This window comes from Pan troglodytes, chromosome 7 (genome assembly GCF_028858775.2).
Source record: "Pan troglodytes isolate AG18354 chromosome 7, NHGRI_mPanTro3-v2.0_pri, whole genome shotgun sequence".
Taxonomy (NCBI): Eukaryota; Metazoa; Chordata; class Mammalia; order Primates; family Hominidae; genus Pan; species Pan troglodytes.
In genome coordinates this window covers 112,363,533-112,369,532 of record NC_072405.2, presented here as the reverse complement: position 1 = coordinate 112,369,532, position 6,000 = coordinate 112,363,533, and the positions used below count along the sequence as shown (strand labels likewise).

The 6,000-nt window shown below is 47.1% G+C and overlaps 1 protein-coding gene across 1 annotated transcript in view; it reads left to right on the top strand.

Annotated features, from left to right (window-relative positions):
- Positions 1-233: 233 nt before the first annotated feature.
- NCALD (neurocalcin delta) overlaps positions 234-6,000 on the top strand; it is a 445,958-nt gene continuing 440,191 nt past the window's right edge. The window contains exon 1 of the mRNA XM_063816501.1: positions 234-275. The gene's annotated coding sequence lies outside the window, so the exon portion shown is untranslated. The remainder of the gene's footprint in view (positions 276-6,000) is intronic.

Sequence of the window (6,000 nt, the reverse complement as noted above, 5' to 3'; positions counted from 1 at the left end):
AGAGCAAGGTGGGGGGCGTCCACTGCACCTGCAAATCCCGCGCCTCATCTTGGCCCCCTGCAACCCCGCGGTGAAGCCCACCGCGGAGAGGCTGCCTGCGGGGCTGCAGTGGAGAGGGGGTCTGCGGCCGCGAGGAGGGAGGCGGCGAGCCAGGCTGGGGAGGGGGGCGCGGCTGGCGACGGTGCTGTCCAGGGGGAGGCGGGCGGAGGGAAGGCGCTGCCGCTGCTGCCGCCGCCTCGCCCGAAGCGACACAGACGCTGGGAGCGGCCGAGGCGGTGAGTCGCAGCGCCTTCCCTCCGCTTCTCGGTAGCCAGAGCGGAGTCGGAGTTGCAGCCGGGGCTGGTGTGCCGGGGGCGGCTGCTGGGGGGACCCGTGCGCTCGGTGCGCCGCGGGCGCAGGGGTGGGTTCGAGGAGCGCGCGGTTCTGGGAACCTGGTTCCAGCAGCTCCCTCCTGGGTGCAGTTCACCCTGTCAATTCCTCTGTCATTCCCCCAGTGCCTCTGAGGGAAAACAAAACAAAATCACAGACCTTGAGGGTGGGCGGCAGAAAAGGAGAGAGCAACTTTGCAGAGGGCCGCGCAGAGGCGCGTGGGGCCGGCGGGCTGGGGCGCGCTGGGCAGAAGGGGGCGTTGGTGAGCCTGGCGGCCCGGGGACCTCTGGAGCATCCCGCCCCGGGGGCCGGGGCCGGAGCCGGGGGCCAGGGCACCCGCTGGATCCCGGGCCTGCGGAGTCTGCCCGGAAAGGCCGCAGGAGGCGGGTGCAGGGCGTGGGCGTCTGGGGAGGGGGCCGAGGGAGAGGCCGAAAGGCGCTGGTTGAACCCGGACGAGGAAGTGGTCTGTATTTTGGACTCAGGACCTGAAAGATTCGTGTCCCTTGCGCTCGAGGACTCGGGAAGGGTGTGCTGGGGAGATGTGTTTGAGTGTTTTTCAGTGCATACCGATTTATTTTTAGCTCCCAGAGAAGCAGGATGTGCAAAGTGGGTTGTATCAGCCCGGGAGGGGCAGGAGGTCTCCCTGTCCGCAGGAAATACACAAGTTTTTTTTTTTTTTTTCTAATGCTGCAGATGCTTGCTTTAACTTTTGTGCATGGAGAAAGAATGCCATTTGGCTCTGCAGAGCTCCTGCCAGGGTCAGTTTCTTCCTGCGGGTCTGTCGGAGGCCGCAGGCGAGGCGGCTGGTGTGCTGCTGTGCTTACACGCTAGCCCCGCAGGAAGGTCTATGTTCTGTTCCGTAGGGCAGCTACGGTGAAACACAGAAGTAGGCAGCCAAGGTCTCACTCTCTCAGAAGGAAACCACACAAGCTCGCTCAAAGTTTTCCTACTTCTGGCTGATTTGAAAATAACAAACCTAAGCCACTGTATTACCAAGAGCAGAGTTTGCTGTCAGGGGTTTTTCAGACCTAATTGGAAATGCTTGTGAGGTTTTTCACTCCAATTGGGAGATCCCCGTGTTTTATGGCCAAAGGCCTTGATGCAGACTGCAAAGGAGAGGGGGTGTGGTGTGATGGTGGGAGTGTGGGTACTTGCGGTAGCGGGGCAAGGACAGATCTGGGGAGGAGGCTCAAGAAACTGAAATTCACATGTTTACCTACCCAAGCCAGATCTCTGGAAATTGTCCTGGAGTCTCCCCTGTCTCAACCATTCAGTGTCCAGTCCTGTAGACCCTCTGTCTGTAACTGTATTAGGAGAGTTGCCAATATGGACATTAGGAGTGTGGGCTCTGCAGCCAGACAGCTGGGTTTGAGCTGTGGCTCATTCGTCAATAGCTCCTGGATCTTGGGGTCCTTACTTAACCTCTACTGTGTTTTCTGATGTGAGGCATGAGGTTGATAATAGATAACAAAGCTATCTCAGGGTTACTGTGAAGATAAAATGAGTTAATACCCAGAAAGCACTAAGCATCATGCCTTGTTGTAAGTGCTGCATAAATGTGAGCTCTTATTATTTTTGTTGTTGTTGCTATACGCCCTCTTCTCTCAGTTCCTGCTGTCACTGACTTAGTTCATATTATCAGCACTTCTTGCCTGAATTGTTCCAATTGCTTTTGAGCTTGTTGTTCCCAATCAGGACCGTCTTACTCCAGTCCATTCTCCAAACTGTGGACACTCATTCCAAAAACAAAAACTAAGCCAGTCATCCTGCTTAATTTCCTTTAGAGGTTTTCTGTGGTTTTCAGGATAGAATTCACACTCCAGGGACTTTCACGGTCCCATCCTTCTCTCTTCATTAACCTCATCTCCCAAGCCTCCCCCCATGTAGCCTCTGCTCAAGCCACTGAGTCGCAGCATCTATCATCTCCCCAACCTTCCTTGTCTGGTCAACTCCTATGCATTCTTGGCAGCTCAGCTGCTGCGACACTGCCTTCCAGCAGGCTGCATGGCACTCCCCCTCCCAGAGGTGCCATGCTACCCTGGATGTAGCCCTCGCATCATTCTGCACCATTATCTATGTATCTTTCTATGTACATTATCTATGTATCTATGTATCAAGGCACCTGCATGTGCCTTGAGAGATGGGTTCTGATTGTAGGTACATGTTTGTTGAATGAATAAACAAACATCAGTCAAACAAAATCCAGTCCTTTTCACTAAAGCCAGAATCAAACACAGAGAATAATAGACAGAGAGGAGGACCAAACCAAGCTTTATATCTAACACTCTACGATAAAAAACCTTGGGAAATACTAAGGAATCAAGAGTTGGTCAAAAGAAATGTGGCATACTGTCTTGAAACTGATGGGATCCTTGCCCTCGAGGTGTGTCCTTTTAATGGTCAGGGGCAGACTAACAATGAAGAAATGTAACGATCTGAACCCTTCTCTTTCCTTACTTCTCTCATGAAAAGGTCAGGCATCTCAGATGTGGCTGTAGGGGATGGAGGTCCAATTTTTTGAAAGGGTTGTGCAGTGAATTTGGTTCTGGAGGCAGAGGTGAAGTTTATAACACACATGGGTTTTATAGCTTTTCCTTGAATTATGTATAGCATCCCTCAGAGTGTGAATTTCAGATTGCCTGGTATTGGTATGATAACAGGAAATCTGCAGTCACCAAAGCTCTTTTGTTACTTTTTGGACTATTCAGTATGTTCAGAGGGTACTTTTCTGACTCAGGCACTCACTCCAAGCTCTCCAACTCCTGGGGTCCCAGGAAGTTGCACAGGAAGATAAGAGCTGCTGCTTCCCTGAGGCAGCCCCAGAGTCTGGCTTCAAAGCTCTAGAGAAGGGATTTTTGTACAACCGAGAACAAAGAATGAGCTTTATATTTTTAAAGCGTTGTAAACAAAAACAAAACACAACACAACAAAACACGGAGAAGAATATGTGATAGGGACCATGTCTAAAATACTTACTACTTAGCTCCTTATAGGAAAATTTTGCCAACTGTTGCAATGAAGCTGAGACATATTGGTTTCATTTTGCACATCATCTGATTGGCTGCCTGGAAATCTGGGTCCAGTAGGAATCCAAGGCTGGGTCTGGGCTCAGCAAGAAAGTGTGCTGTGGTCAACTAGTGATGTCTGTCTGCTAGGGAATGGGATTAGGGAATAGTCTTTACCATTCCTATCCTAGAGAATATCATTTGCGGGTAATGAAGACAGAAATCAGGGATAGAGCACATGAGTTAAAAGTCCCTAGAAGGCAGGAACTTTCTACCACAACAATGAACAGTCACTGCAGTTAACATTGATATTGGCATTTATTGAGTGTGTACTATGTGGCCCTGGTTTACATGGAATACCTCATTTAACATTTATGATAATTTTTCAGGAGATATTTTACTTAGGACTCAATTCTGTTGTGTCAGGAACCCCAACATTCAAACTGTTTTAGCAAAAAAGGAATGTTATTTTGGCTCTGATAACTCCTCAGTCCAGAGGAAGACATTTCAGATATGGCCTGATTCAGGCCTCAAACATTGTTAGCGGGACCTCATTTCTCTATTTTTCTCAGTTTGCTTTCATGGAGTCGGCACCATTTTTAGTACCATCTCATTGAGGCCCCATCTCGTTGTAGGATGGCTGGAAGAGCTCCAGACCTTACATAGTCTGGGCTTTAAATCCAGCCAGAAAGTGGAAGTCTCCATCCCGGCATTGCTCACAATGACTTACTCTGGCTCGTCAGCATTGATTGGGTCCTGTGTCTATTCCTGTGACCAGGGTGCCACATGTTACTAGGCTTGGGCTTCATCACATGTCACATGTTTCATCCTTAGAGACGGGCTGAGAAATAGGAGCAGGGGTGTTTCTTCAGCAGAAAATTGTTATACTCTTACCAAGAGATGAGCCCCTGGATTTTGGATTGCAAAGCAACAGATGTTCACTATAGGACTGTTAGCATTCCCTCTTCATAGATAAGAGAAACAGCGTTAGAAACACGCAATAATTTGCTCAAGGTCACATGGTCAGTAAATAGTGGAGTTCTCATCTGAAATCCACAATTTATGCACTTAGTAGAATTACTTGTGAACAGAGTATTTAAAGTGAGTTTAGTGAGCTTAGTGTGAAGCTCTAGCCTCTCTATTCCTGCAAGTATAGCTATATAACTTCAAGAAATTTTAAGTTCTGACTGGCTAGAAGACATGAGAAAAATGACATAGACGTCTCTGCCTGGATTTTTACTCAACGATTTGACCAATATTCTTGAGCAGTTTCTACATGCTCAGCATTCTGTTAGGTTGTAGGGATAAAGGCTGAATAAGATCTAGTCCCCTGTCTTTAGGAATTTATATTCTAATGTGAAAGTGCAAGACATAATTAGGGAAGGGATTGACTAGAATCTGGAGCAAGTAGGGGAATGTGCAGGAGGTAAGTTCCCTTCCTGGGGATGGTGGTCTTGCATTTTGTTTCCTGAGGCAGCCCCAGTACAGTGCTTTGTGCCATAGGCAAGCAATAAATATTTCTTGAATACAACCTTTTAAAAAACTGTGGTTAAATATACATAACATAAAACTGACCATTTTAACCATTCTTAAACGTACAGTTCAGTGGCTTTAAGTACATTCACATTATTGTGCAACCATCACCACCATCCATCTCCAGAACTTCTTCATCCTGCCCAGCTGAAACTCTGTTTCCACTAAACACTAACTTCCTATCTCCTCCTCCCTTCCAACCTCTGGCAACCACTATTCTACTTTCTGTCTCTATGAATTGACTACTCTAGGTACCTCATATAAAAGGTATTTGTCTTTTTTGTGACTGGCCTATTTCACTTATAATAATGTCCCCAGAGATCATCCGTGTTGTAACATGGGCAGAATTTCTTTCCTTTTTAAGGTGGAATACTGTTCCATTGTATGCAGGTACCACACTTTGTTTATCCATGCATCTGCTGATGGACGTTTGGGTTGCTTCCATCTTTTGGCTACTGTGAAAACACTGCTGTGAATATGGGTGTACAGTGATATGTTCAACTCCCTGTTTTCAGTTCTTCTGGGTATATGCCCAGAAGTGGAAATGCTGAGTTATATGGCAATTCTGTGTTTAAGTTTTGGAGGAACATCCACTGTTTTCCACGGTGGTACCATTTAACATACCCACCAGCAATGCACAAGGATTCCATCAACACTTGTTATTTTCTGTTTTTTCTTTTAATATAATAGCCATGCTAGTAGGTGTGAAATGTTGAACACATTCTTGAAGGTAGGTTGGAATTGAATTGTGAGAAATAGTGGTAGAGTTTAAACTTCATTCTAGGGTCATGGGGAACCATTGGATATTTGTTGCCTGTGATAATGGCATGATCGGAAGGTTTGGACATTAGAGAGGGGGTGGGGAGAAGAGGAAAGCAGCAGAGAAGTTATTTTAATTATTTAGATGAGAGAACATAATAGTTTTCCCCACATCTGTACAACTGAAAATATGTCTATCTCTAGTAAATGGTACTGAACTTGGGGAGGAAATGTAAATACGGCATCGAGAGATCTCATGGCCCAGGATTCCTCACAGAAGTAGACTACTGTTGCTAATAATAGCACTCATGCTAGCAAATGCCTAAAGGTGATT